The following is a 13929-nucleotide window of genomic DNA, read 5'->3' on the forward strand; positions in this document are numbered from 1 at the left end:
TCCTGTTTATCACCTTTCATGTGACATCTTCATCCAAGTTGAGGCTACCCTTTTGTTTTGTGGACCTTGATGGCTATCGTTGTCATCTTCTGGTATTGCCACCATCCCCTTCTGTTCTGTATTTGCGTAGGTATGTCTTTCAGTCGTCATTTGTTCGACTTGTACTTTCTCTTTGACCTTTGCAACTTTTTATCCCTTTACTTAATGTTTCTAACCTACCTCTTACCTTTTCTTATTTTCTTCCCCTCAGTCCTTTCCTCTTTTTTCCCCTTTCGTCTTCAACTTTATTATTCTTCCAATTTTCTATCTTTTATCACAATTTTTTTGTTAGTATAAACATACAATGTGTACTTACTAATGCTTTTATGTTACATTCCAGATTACCACATGGAATATCAAAGGACTAGGAAATCCTATCAAGTGACAAAGGGTGTCATCTCATTTAGCCAAACTAAAAGCAGACGTCGCACTTCTTCAGGAGTCGCACGTTTCTGAAACAGAAGTTATTACATTAAAAAAGTGTTGGGTAGGTAATGTGTTTGCTTCTCATGCCCTGAAGAAAAACAGAGCAGTAATTCTTTACCATAAAAAGTAGCATCTCATGTTAGTTCATCAAGAAACTGATTCTGAGGGTTGCTGGATTATTGTTAAACTCCTGATATATGATATATCTCAGTCTATCTTTAATGTTTATTGACCGGTTTCGGTAGATAATATATTTTGGTCCAATATATCAGAGAAATTACATTTATGTAATGAGGAATATGTTATATTTGATGGAGATTGTAATCAAATTCTTGATCCTGTACTGGACCGACGCTCAACAGTTACGTTTATTCATTCCAAGATGCACGCCCAATCAAAATCTTGCATATCTTGTAACTCCTTAGTTGATATTTGGAGATTATGTCATCTAGACCTCTCTAGATATACATTTTGTTCACACCCACATCACTCACAATCTAGGATAGATTACCTCTTCTTCAGTAAATCTCTTACCCAAACTGTTCTCCAATCAGACATAGGCTCCATTTTGATTTCAGATCATGCACCAGTTTACACAGATATTGACCTTATTCCTCTTATACCTCAAGCAGGCAAATGTCATTTTAACAACACACTCCTTTCAGATTCGAAATTCACTTCTGAATTTGAAACCTTTACCAATGAATTCTTTACTTTAAATACTACATTTGGCACCTCTTTTGTTTCTATTAGTACTCTTTTAAAACAGCAGCCAGAGGTTTTATAATCAAATTTGTTTCCACCAAGAAAAAATATATAGACTCCCAAACTACACAATTACTTAAAAAAATAAAAAAGTTATCATTCTAATAGTGAAGCATCATTAGGTTTTCTTATTGAAATTTAATAGATTGACTACGAACACAGCTTCCTCGTATCTCTTAAGAAGTAGTGCAAGATATTATGGGGGCCAAAACAAAATGGGATAGTTACTTGCCAATTATCTAAAAATCTGGAAAGAAAGGACTAAAATAGAATACCCACGAAATACAACTGGAAATGGTATTTATAAAGATAAAGATATAATGCAGATTTTTTTTTAGCTTTTACACCAATTTATATTCTTCTGATACTCACTCATCCCAACTAGATTTATCAACATACTTTCAATCCATTGCCTCTCCCTCTTCACAACACATTGATTTAGACTCACTTGGTTCAGATATCACACTCTTAGAATTATCTCATGCAATCTCTATTCTTCGCAGAGGGAAAGCCCCTGATCCTGATGGGTTTTCTATTGAATTTTATAGTCGCTTCGTGAAATCTCTTTTAGCCAACCTTCTGCAATTATTTGATTCTTTCGTTAAAACCGGCTCCTCCCATGGTACCTTTCAGCAGGCTATGATTTGTTTATTCCAAAATATAATAAGGATCCCACACTTTGTAAAAATTACTGTCCCATTTCTCTAGTTAATACAGATTATAAAATATTCTCAAAAATCTTGGCTCTATGAATTGATCTAATCTTACCTGATTTCATAGGCCCTAGATAGTCAGGTTTTGTTAAGGGCTGATTAGCCTCCGATGATGCTAAAGTTCATTTTCATATCCTTGCCAAGGCTTCTACGTTAAATCACCCTATTGCAGCTATTGCCTTAGATCCTGAGAAAGCATTTGATAGGATGGAAAGTAGCTTCATATTTCAAGCATCAAAGTGATTGGGCTTCCTTCCAAACTAATTGATTTGATATCCTTATTATATTCTGGTTCTAAAGCTACCATTTTTGTTAATGGTTTGCTCTCAGATTATTTTCCCTTATTTAGAGGGGTACGTCAATGCTGCCCATTGTCTCCTCTATTGTTTATCATAGCACTTGAACCTTTTCTCATTAAAATTCAACAATATACTCATATCTCAGGTTTTCATTTGGGATCTCAAGAAATAAAAATGTTGGCCTGTGCTAACGATATTCTTTTATACTGTTCTAATCCCACTACCTCTCTGCCTTCCTTTTTCCATCAGGTTGATACTTTCTCTCATCTTTCCGGTTAAAAACTGTATTCTGATAAATGTGAGATATTACCTTTAAATGTTCTGTGTCAAAGGCAACTCTTTATTTCCACTGGATTTACTTGTCAGCCCTTTAAAATAAAATATTTAGGATTATGGTTTTCACAAACTATTAGTGACACTATAAAATTACATTTTGAAAGCATCTTGAAAACATTAAATAATACCATCATTCGCTGGCATGCACTTTTTCTCTCCTGGTGGGGCAGACTTGACTCTATTAAAATGCTGCTTTCCCCTATGGTATTATATACAATTGGGATGTTTCCTATCCATATTCCTCTCTATTATTTAAAAAAATTAGACTCTTCACTTTCCTGCATGATACATCACAGTTACACCCCCCAACCCCCCCGGAAGAACGCAAAGACCAAAGAAAATGAGTGTAACCATTGTAATATAATTAAAACAAGTAGGCAAAAATATATATATACACCATTAACAAAATATACCCCAAGCATAGTAGTCCAGGTAGTGCTCCAATTAAGTCAGTGGAACACTGGGCCCACATGGTATGGGCGAGGCCCACACAAGATCCCCGACCATGACGGAGAGAACACTGCAGGGGCATCAGAGAGCAACAAAACAGGCACCTCAGGGGGAGGGAAAGGGGGGGCACCTCAGCCGGTTGAGTGCACAACGCCAAATCCACAAGGGGGGCACATGCCCACTGTTCAATCCTGGGGAGTGCAAAGCCAGAGTCTCTCAAGTCTCAACAGTGGGTGGGTTGCCCACTGTTCAATCCTGGGGAGTGCAAAGCCACAGTCTCTCAAGTCTATACAGTGGGTGGGTTGCCCACTGTTCAATCCTGGGGAGTGCAAAGCCACAGTCTCTCAAGTCTCTACAGTGGGTAGGTTGCCCACTGTTCAATCCTGGGGAGTGCAACGCCACAGTCTCTCAAGTGGATAACAGTCTCCACTGGTTCTGGAGGGGGCATGGTGCCCAGAGTGCTTCATCCTGCTAAGGACAGAGGTAGTGGATGGATCTCTCCACTGGTCTGGAGGGGGCATGGTGCCCAGAGTGCTTCATCCTGCTAAGGACAGAGGTATTGGATCTCTCTACTGGTTCTGGAGGGGGCATGGTGCCCAGAGTGCTTCATCCTGCTAAGGACAGAGGTAGTGGATGGATCTCTCCACTGTTTTGGAGGGGGCATGGTTCCCAGAGTGCCTCATCCTGCCCGTGACGGACTCAGTAGCGTCAGTGCCCTTGGCGCTCATGGGCCAGCATTGCTTGAGACGGCAGTGCCCAGTTCAGCGGTGCTTGAGACGGCGGTGCCCTGTTCAGAGGTGCTTGAGACGGCAGTGCCCAGTTCAGCGGTGCTTGAGACTGCGGTGCCCTGTTCAGAGGTCCTTGAGACGGCGGTGCCCAGTTCAGCATTGCTTGAGACGGCGGTGCCCTGTTCAGCGGTGCTTGAGACGGCGGTGCCCGGTTCAGCAGTGCTTGGAGCGGCGGGCTCCTTTGCAGTGACTCAGCTGCTGGTGGTCCTTCATGGCCCAGTGGGGCTTGTGTTGGCGGTCCTCTCTGGCCCAGCGGGGCTTGTGCTGGAGGTCCTCTCTGGCCCAGCGGGGCTTGTGCTGGTGGTCCTCTCTAGCCCAGCGGGGCTTGTGCTGGCGGTCCTTCATGGCCCAGCGGGGATTGTGCTGGCGGTCCTTCATGGCCCAGCAGGGCTTGTGCTGGCGGTCCTCTCTGGCCCAGCGGGGCTTGTGCTGGCGGCTCTCTCTGGCCCACTGGGGCTTGTGCTGGCGGTCGCCTCCTAGGCAGCGGGGATGATGGCGGTGGCCTCCTGGGAGGCAGGGCTGGTACTGGCAGTAGCCTCCTGGGCAGCAGGGCTGGTGCTGGTGGTGGACTCCTGGGCTGCCGTGCTGGTGGCGGTGGCCTCCTGGGCAGCAGGGCTGGTGCTGGCTGTGGCCTCCTGGGCAACAGGGCTGGCGCTGGTGGTGACCTCATGGGCAACAGGGCTGGTGGCGGTGGCCTCCTGGGCAGCAGGGCTGGTGATGGCGGTGGCCTCCTGGGCAGCAGGGCTGGTGCTGGCGGTGTCCTCCTGGGCAGCTGGGCTGGTGGCGGTGGCCTTCTGGGCAGCAGGGCTGGTACTGGCAGTGTCCTCCTGGTCATCTGGGCTGGTGGCGGTGGCCTCCTGGGCAGCAGGGCTGGTTCTGGTGGTGGCCTCCTGGGCAGATGGGCTGGTGCTGGCAGTGGGGATGATGGCGGTCTTCTCCGCCGTGCTGCTCTTCCCAGACTTGCTGAGTTTCTTGTGCCCCTTCCCCACCTTGGAAGGTGTCTCAGCTGACACCACACTCCCACCGGGACCCCTGGGAGCGGCTTTGGTGGCCGGAGTCTTCCCCCTCTCCCGCTGGGCACTGGCCAACTTCTGATGCTTGACAGGTGGGGGACTGTCTGTGCTGTGGCTCCGTGTCACACTGGCTGCCCTGGTGGCCGGTGCACTCCAGATTCCGGTGCTAGTTCGGGACCTAGGAGACGGACGGGGTGGGGGAGGTGTGGGAAAGAGGACAAGGTTGGACAGGAAAAGTTTTTTGGAGACACTGGGACGGGTAGCTGGAGGGGGTTTGGGAGTGGAGGAAGAGGTTGTGGTTGTAGGAGGTGTTAGTTTGCTGACTTTGGGTGAAGGTGCATGCGCTGGAGGCTGTCGTGAGGTGGATGGCTGTTGGGTGGGTGTGTGCCTGCGTTTGTGTATCTTGGGAGGGGGCGTCACAGACACACTGGGAGAGGACACAGGGGACGTGGGAATGGTAGTGGGCGTGGTGACTGCACGTAGATGTAGTGCATGCAGGTGTGAGTGTAGACGAGACTGGGAGGGAGGAGGGAGACGAGGAGGAGGGGGACACAGTGGAGGCAGTGGATTTTGGTGTGTCTACATGTGTTTGATGCTTGCATGAGTGCCTGTGGGATGTGTGGTGCTTATGTTTGCCTGAGCTTCCCTTGTGTGTTGACATGTGTGCATGCTGGTCTAGAGGTGTGCTTGGGATAGGCTGGGGTACAGGGGATTGGGTCTGGGTGGAGGAAGTTGGAGGGGGGAGGCCAGACACAGGGACAATGGCTGCCATCAGTGCTGAGGCCAGAGTCTGAAAAGCTCGCTGAAGGGCCGCCTGACCACAATGAATGCCCTCCAGGAATGCATTTGCTTGTTGCAACTGCCTTTCTACACCCTGGATGGCATTCAAAATGGAAGACTGCCCAACAGTGAGGGACCTGAGGAGGTCAATGGCCTCCTCACTGAGGGCAGCAGGGGTGACTGGGGCAGGGCCTGAGGTGCCTGGGGCGAAGGTGATGCCCACTCTCCCAGGTGAGTGGGCACGGGGAAAAGGCTGAGGGGCTGCTGGGAGGGCGGTGCTGGAAGGGGGGGGTGGTGGCTGTACCTGTAGATGGGGGGTGCACAGATGTTGCCGCCAACACAAGGGAGCTCCCATCAGAGGACGAGTCCGTGTCACTGGTCTCAGCTCCTATCCCCGCCGTGGATCTCCCTTCGCCCTCTGTCCCACTGGTGAAGTCTGAGTCCGTAGTGTGGCCCTCCATGTGGGATGCAGCCCACTCGTGCTCCGGTGCCACTGCTCCTCCGCCTGAAGATGCTAATGCACACAAGAACAGGGAGACCACAAAAGGTGGGGGGAACGACAGAAGAAAGACATGTTGAGTGCATGCATTACCGCTACCGTTGGCGGACACGACAGACACAGAAGCCCCCTGCACTACGCCGCCCTCTTGGGCTCCACTGTTCAGTTCCTGGGAAATGGCCTACTAGGCTATGGATGACATCTGCACACATGGATGACACAGGAGCATGACTAGGTGTAGTTGTCACTCTACAGAGGTGTGGTGGGGTGCCACATAGCCTGCCTTACTGAGGGACCTTGCCTACGGAACTCGTCCTGGCCTAGGGAAACCCACAGCCCACCTCCTCCACCCAGACCCCTCCACTGCGTGCAAAATCATTAGAATGAGAGTGTACTCACCCCCTTGTGGCTCCATGATGCCCTCAAGCGCCCATCCAACTCTGGGTATGCCACCGCCAGGATCCTGAACATCAGGGGGGTCATGGTGCGACGGGCACCCCTACCACGTTGGGAGGCCATCCCCAGCTGAGCCTCCGCCGTCTTCTTGCTCCAGCGGCAAATGTCCTCCCATCTTTTCCGTCAGTGGGTGCTCCGTCTGTGGTAGACCCCCAGGGTCTGGATGTTCTTGGCGATGGCATGCCAAATATATTTTTTCTGGTGGGCGCTGACCTACATGAGTTGTATAGGGGGAAGAGAAACGTATTACCAACTGCACCGTCAAAGTGATTGGCCCCCATCCCTACCCTTGCTATGTGGCACATGCACTCACCGTCGTTTCATGCACGCCACACTCTCCCCCCTTCCTTCTTACTTCCACCCCTCTCCACACAGGCATAGCCCATACAGCATGCTCCCAGTGTACTTACATGTTTGTCTGGAGGACCGTAGAGTAGCGTGTACTGGGGGTGGACCCCATCCACAAATTTCTCCAACTCCTCCGATGTGAAGGCAGGGGCCCTTTCCCCAGACACTCGAGCCATTGTCTCTTCCAGACCGAGGTCACAGCAGCACTTGCAGTGTAGGTCCTCTCCTGTCAAAGATCAGGTATCGAGTGATTGAACAGATAGAAAATGGCGGGTGACTCTGGTTACCCCAACCTGTCATGGCTACTGACCCCAGTGAGGAATCCCAGGACAAGGGCAGATGAATGCTACAATGAGGCCCATGGGCGAACTAGGAGGGTGATCGAGCGGACCTTCGGCCTCCTGAAGGCCTGGTTCAGGTGCCTCCATATGACCGGTGGATCCCTATTCTACTCACCAAAGAAGGTGTGCCAGATCATCGTGGCCTGCTGTATGCTTCACAACTTGGCTTTGCAACAACAGGTGACTTTTCTGCAGGAGGATGGTCCAGATGGGGGTGTTGTTGCAGCTGTGGAGCCTGTGGACAGTGAAGACGAGGAAGCAGAGGAAGAAGACATGGACAACAGGGACTCAGTGATCCAGCAATATTTCCAGTGAAACACAGGTAAGAATACAAACCTGCCTTCTACATGTACTTAAACACTACTACCTCTCTTCTGTCTGTCGTTTTCACCCAGTGTATGTTCTGTTCCTCCTGCAGGCGCTGGGTCTCCTGAAACTTGGCCAGTACCGTTGCCATCGTCTCCTGGGAGTGGTGGTAGGCTCCCATGATGAAGGAGAGGGCATCGAGGAGAATGGGTTCCCTGAGCCTGTCCGCCCCCTGTCGCACAGCAGCCCTCCCAGTTCCCCTGCGTTCCTGGGCCTCTGTCCCCTGGACTGTGTGCCCACTACCACTGCCCCCAGGTCCCTGTTGTTGTTGGGGTGGTGGGTTAGCCTGGGTTCCCTGTAGTGGTGGACACAATGCTGATTGACGTGTCCTGGGGATGGAGGTATGGGCCCGCTGGGTGGGTGCTGTGCTGGTGTTTCCAGAGGGGGGAAGCTCTGTGGGGGCCTCTGACCGGGTGTGGGGAACCATCTGTCCCTGCGGTCCCCGATGGTCCTGGCTGGTCATCTAGATCCAGTTGGACAGAGGTTCTGTCATCACTGTGGGCCTCTTCTGTTGGTGGTGTGGACATGTGTGGACCCTCCTGTCCGGTGACATTTGGTAGGGGTCCTGCAAGGGTATAAAAGGATGTTTATTACATCTGTGTATTGCATGGTGTGCAATGGGTGGGTGACCGTGTACCCCAGTGCTTGCATTCCTGTGTGGGACCTTGTATGATGATGGTTTAGGGGTGTGTGTGGGTATGTACAGTGGCCATGCTTTAGTGATGTGTGTCCATGCGTTGTTGTTGCATGCAGGGCTTGGTGTTGGGATGGGTGGGTTGTGATGTTGGGACATTTGTGAGGAGTTGGAGTGATGGGGGTGAGGGTGGGGGTATGTGCTGGCATGCAGGTATGGTGGGGGATGTAATAGTTAAGCTTTGACTTACCAGAGTCCATTCCTCCACCTACTCCTGCGAGACCCTCAGAATGCAGAATCGCCAAGACCTGCTCCCCCCATGTTGTTAGTTGTGGGGGTCCGCCGCCAGTCCGCTGAACCGCCAGGTAGTGTCTTGAGACCACGGAACGCACCTTCCCCCGTAGGTCGTTCCACCTCTTCCTGATGTCCTCCTTATTTCTTGGGTGCTGTCCCACTGCGTTGACCCTGTCCACTATTCTTCGCCATAGCTCCATCTTCCTTGCAATTGAGGTGTGCTGCACCTGTGATCTGAATAGCTGTGGCTCTACCCGGACGATTTCCTCCACCATGACCCTGAGCTCCTCCTCCGAGAACCTGGGGTGTCTTTGCCGTGCCATGGGGTGGTGTAGGTGATGTGTGGGATGGTGTGTGGGATGATAAGTGTGTTGAAATGTAGTGGTGTGTAGTGTGAGGTGCGTGGAAGTTATGTGGGTGATGGTGTTGTGTGCCTGTGGATGCTAGTATTGTTGATGGTGGTGTCTCTCTCTGGCCTTCATTCGTGAATTTTGGTCGTAGGGGTTTGTGGGTGATGTGGGTGTGTGTTATATATTGTATTGGGTGTGTGGGAGTGGTGTGTGTATGTGTATCAGGTGTGTGTATTTCAAATTGTCCAATGTGGTGGTGTTTTGGAGATGTGTGTTTATTTTGAGCGCAGCGGTGTGTACCGCCAATGGAATACCGCGGTTGAAAGACCGCCGCATTGATTCATGTGTCGTGATAGTGTGGGCGTATTTCTGTTGCCGTGACGGTGGAGGATTTGTTTTCACCAGTTTATCACTGACCTTTGGTGTGGCGGACTTGTGTGGGTGTCTGAATTTTGGCGGATTCCGTGCTGTGGGTCATAATAGCTGTGGCGGTTTTCCGCTGAGGTGTGTTGGTAGTCTTCTGCACGGCGCTAAGCGGCTTTTACCGCCAATGTTGTAATGACCGCCTATATCTTTTACAAAAAGTGTGATCAGAAATGAGTAGGACAAGTAGGAGGGAAATTGCTGGAAAAAGGCAAGTGAACGTACGAGGTGCAGTAATGAAAAGTGGAGGAGGGTTAGAAAGAGGGGTGGAGACTATGAGATCAGGTCATTGACTTTAGAAGAGATAACATAATGGTGTACAATGGGAAGACAGAAGTGAAGGAAAACATGTGCACGAGGGAAAGTGGTGGCATGATGAGGGAAATTAAGTGATTGAATTAGTATGGCAAAGAGGATAGTCATAGTAAAGAGCCACGAAGAAATGTGCATCCATGTGGAGACAGATGTCAGAGAATAAAATATAGTGAAGAAAATGAGTAAAGCGAAAGCATGAGGTATAGAAAGGGCCACTGACGAAGGTTGCTGTGGGTAGGTAAGACATGATGAAAATGGTTAATAGGGATTTGAAAAATTTGTTTGGCTATGTTTGCATATCAACTTTAAGAGAGGAGCAGCCTGCGTGAAAATAATGGTACATATTTTCCATTGGTGATGGGTCTTAGATTACCATTAAGAATAATAATGTCAACAGAAACATTGGGCCCTTAATATTGTTTACAAAAATATCGTCCCATGCAGAGTTTCTATAATTAATATCCACAAGACAATCTGGGAATTAGTGGTCAGCAATTATTTTATGGCGAATTTAAAGCACAGAATTCGCCAATCCAATATTTAAGAAGGAACATACTGGAACCTATAAGAAATATAGAAGGCAAGGACACCTTGAGTGATCAAGAAAGTAAAGGGTCATTGTTAAACTGTACAACAACCATGTTGTAGAAATAGACAGGCTTTCTTTCACCTGCTATTAATGGGATGTGTTTCTGCTGAGTTATCCCCAAACCTTTTGCCTTTCTCCTCCTATTTTTCTAGCCCTACTTTTGTTGGCTTTAGGACTCTGGGCACTTTACTTCTGCTGATCAGTGCTGAGGTGCATTTGCTCTCTCTCTTACAACTTGGTTTAATTGATTTACACCTGTTTGGCTTATTTAATTTACCTTTAAGACCCTTGTAAAATGGTATACCATATACCCAGGGCCTGTAAATTAACTGCTACTAGTGGGCCTGCAGCACAGATTGCGCCACCCACAAACGTAGTCTTTCAAACTTGTCTCAGGCCTTCCACTGCAGAGCCTCCGTGAACAGTTTACTGCCACACTGACTTGGCAAGTTAAGCTACTTGACAAGGCCTAAAATCCCTTTTTGATGCACCTACGTCACCACAATGTGGCCCTAGATAGCCCTATGGGCAGGGTGCTATGTATGTAAAAGGTAGCACATATGTCTTTATGTACTACCTATCCTGGTAGTGAAAAATAGCCTATTTAGCTTCTCACTACTGTGAGTGCTGCTCCTCTCATAGGCATTGCATTGGAAATGCCCTTTCTTACGTCTAAGGAGTATCTTCTGATCTATAAGAAGTAGTGTAACAGGCTGGCTGTTACATCCGACCGGACCGCTCGAGAGGGGCCGATGAGCGAGTGCTCTGAGGGCACTTCGCAGAACCTCCGGTCCCTTGTAGAGTGCGCAAACCCGGAAGTAGAGGGTTGTGCGAGGATGCCGGGGGAGAGAAGTAGGGGCGAGGAGACAGGGAGAAGGAGGTCTTCGGAGGAAGAAGGAGATGCCGGACCAGGAATAGAGAGGACCGACGAGCGGAGGACGGAGAAGACCATTATGATCGCAATGGAGAGGACTCGGGAACTGGATTCCTCCACCGGAGCCGCTGACAAGAACAAAGACGCCAGCAACACCCGCCACGTCCCAGGAGGGACGTGGCTTCTACAAGTACGGGAATATTTGCCAAACCTGTTTTTCCATTTTGCGGGCAGAAAGGGAGAGGAGGGGGAGGAAGCCTAGTAGAGAAGGCAAGGGAAGAAGGGGCTAAAACCAAGCGCACGCACAAAGTATTTGTTGTTTTTTCCCTAGGTGGTTTTCACGAGCACTTGCACATTCAACTTTCAACACCCTTAGGCACAACTTCACACCACTCCCCCTCACAGGTATAAAAAAGATACCAGTTAAATTCTATATGCTTATCCGTCCCCTACTTTCTTTTCCTTTATTATACCCCGAGGATTGCGCTCACAGCGGAGGAACCTGTAAGGAAGAAGAGAGAAAAGAATCAAAAAGAATAACAGAAAAGGAAAACTGTCAGAGAAAGAGAACGAGAAAGAGATAAAGAAGGAAAGGAAACCTAAGAGGGAAACTAAAGACTGACAGGAATAAAGAGGCAAAGAAAAGAAAGAAGAGAGCCTGTAAAAAAGGAAGAACAATGAAATTAGTGAAATAAGCAAAAACGTCAAAATCAATAAAGAAAACTAAAAATGTATTTAGCAAATCCGTGCTTGATTTCTGTTTTCCCCTTATAACACTCTTATCCAGATATTGACCCACTACAGGTAGCATGCACATGTTTAGTGTGTCCGGAACGATAGTGAGAAATCCTGATTACTGGTTTAGGTGGATTTTACAATACTGTTTTAGAAAGGCCACTTGTAGAAAGTGGGTATTCTTCTATGCTTATAAGTTCAGTGCTTTGCAGCCTGACTCCAATCCAAGTCTGGGACAGAGTGACAGTTCCACTTAATGCATACTTTCCAGACAGCCATAACACAAGTAGGGCTGGGTGTGACAGAAGAGGCATCTGCATATTCATAGTCTTCCTGGGCTGGGGAGAGGGAGGATTATTCACACCTTACATGTGAATAGGCTATGTCCTACCCTCACACAATAAACTGACTACCCCCTACTGATGTCTGGAGACAGGGTTGGGTTGAAAGGGTGTTGTACTTCACTTGATAGGGCTCTTTTGAAGTTACCCCCTGAAGTAAGGCATTTCTGAGTATACTTAGAGGGACTGTAGCCCCCTGATTTAGAGAGCACTTTGGAGCTGAGACTGAACCTCTGTCAGAATGAATGCTGGACTGCACAAATAACTCATCCACACTGCTCTTTTGTTGTTGGGCTGGTGTGTGCTGGGTGGCCCAAATTTTCTCATCTGGGTTGCTTTTCTGTATGTTGACCTGCGGCCAGCTGCCTCCTCCCTTTGGCTGCACTAGGCCCTGTTGGACTGTCAGGAAGAACCGTCAAATAGCCACCTGCTGCAATGTGCTGGCCTCTCTGTTAGTTTTACCTACCTGTTGAATTCACCTCAATGTTCTCCAATGGGCCAGGTTAGGATTTCTATTGGTTACTTGCTACCCCTGGCCCTGCAATTATAGCTCCTACTTGGAGCTTGAGCTTTCTTTCTATTAATCTATGTGTGTGGCGATCACTTTATCTAGGGACTGGAGAGTGAGCCTTCCTTCACCCACGTTACAGTGTGAAGCTTCTCTCCTTCCCTAAGTTAAAATGACAGATGTTGCTTGAGGATCTTTGTTAACCCCCCCTCCGTTGCTACCAAGGGAATGAACGTCAGCCCCAGAGTAGGGAGACTGCATTGAGTCCCTGAGCTGCACTCTTGCCCGAGGGCATTGTGGAGACAACTCAGAGGCTTTCCCCCGACCTCAGCTCGGAGGAAAGCCCTCTAAGTACAGGGTCACACAAGGGGGTCTTGAGATACGATGACCAGGAGGGGCGCATGACCGGCCAGCAGCCCACCTACAATGCTCTACCTCCGGGGAGGGAGGCTGCTGTGGGTGGGAAACTTCTGTGAAGAGGACCCCACCGGAGGGGTTCGTCTGATGCCCAGGCCAAATTGTAGGTAAGAACACTCACAATGACCTGCAAGATCAGGAATGTAATACCGGGGCTGCACCACAGGGCTGCGGCAGCTGCACTAGTGATTGTGTCCAGAGATTGTGTACACCTCCCCACTGGAGGATTACCATAAGGGCCGTGTAGGAGGCTGGACTGGTTTGTAGTGAGTACCAAGGGGTACTTGCACCTTGCACCAGGCCCAGTTATCCCTTATTAGTGTATAGGGTGTCTAGCAGCTTAGGCTGATAGATAATGGTAGCTTAGCAAAGCAGCTCAGGCTGAACTAGGAGACGTGTGAAGCTACTACAGTACCACTTAGTGTCATATGCACAATATCATAAGAAAACACAATACACAGTTATACTAAAAATAAAGGTACTTTATTTTTATGACAATATGCCAAAGTATCTTAGAGTGTACCCTCAGTGAGAGGATAGGAAATATACACAAGATATATATACACAATAGCAAAAATATGCAGTATAGTCTTAGAAAACAGTGCAAACAATGTATAATTACAATAGGATGCAATGGGGAAACATAGGGATAGGGGCAACACAAACCATATACTCCAAAAGTGGAATGTGAACCACGAATGGACCCCAAACCTATGTGACCTTGTAGAGGGTCGCTGGGACTATTAGAAAATAGTGAGAGTTAGAAAAACAACCCTCCCCAAGACCCTGAAAAGTGAGTGCAAAGTGCACCAAAGTTCCCCTAAGGACAA

The sequence above is a fragment of the Pleurodeles waltl genome, chromosome 11, assembly GCF_031143425.1.
Source record: "Pleurodeles waltl isolate 20211129_DDA chromosome 11, aPleWal1.hap1.20221129, whole genome shotgun sequence".
In the NCBI taxonomy this organism is placed as follows: domain Eukaryota; kingdom Metazoa; phylum Chordata; class Amphibia; order Caudata; family Salamandridae; genus Pleurodeles; species Pleurodeles waltl.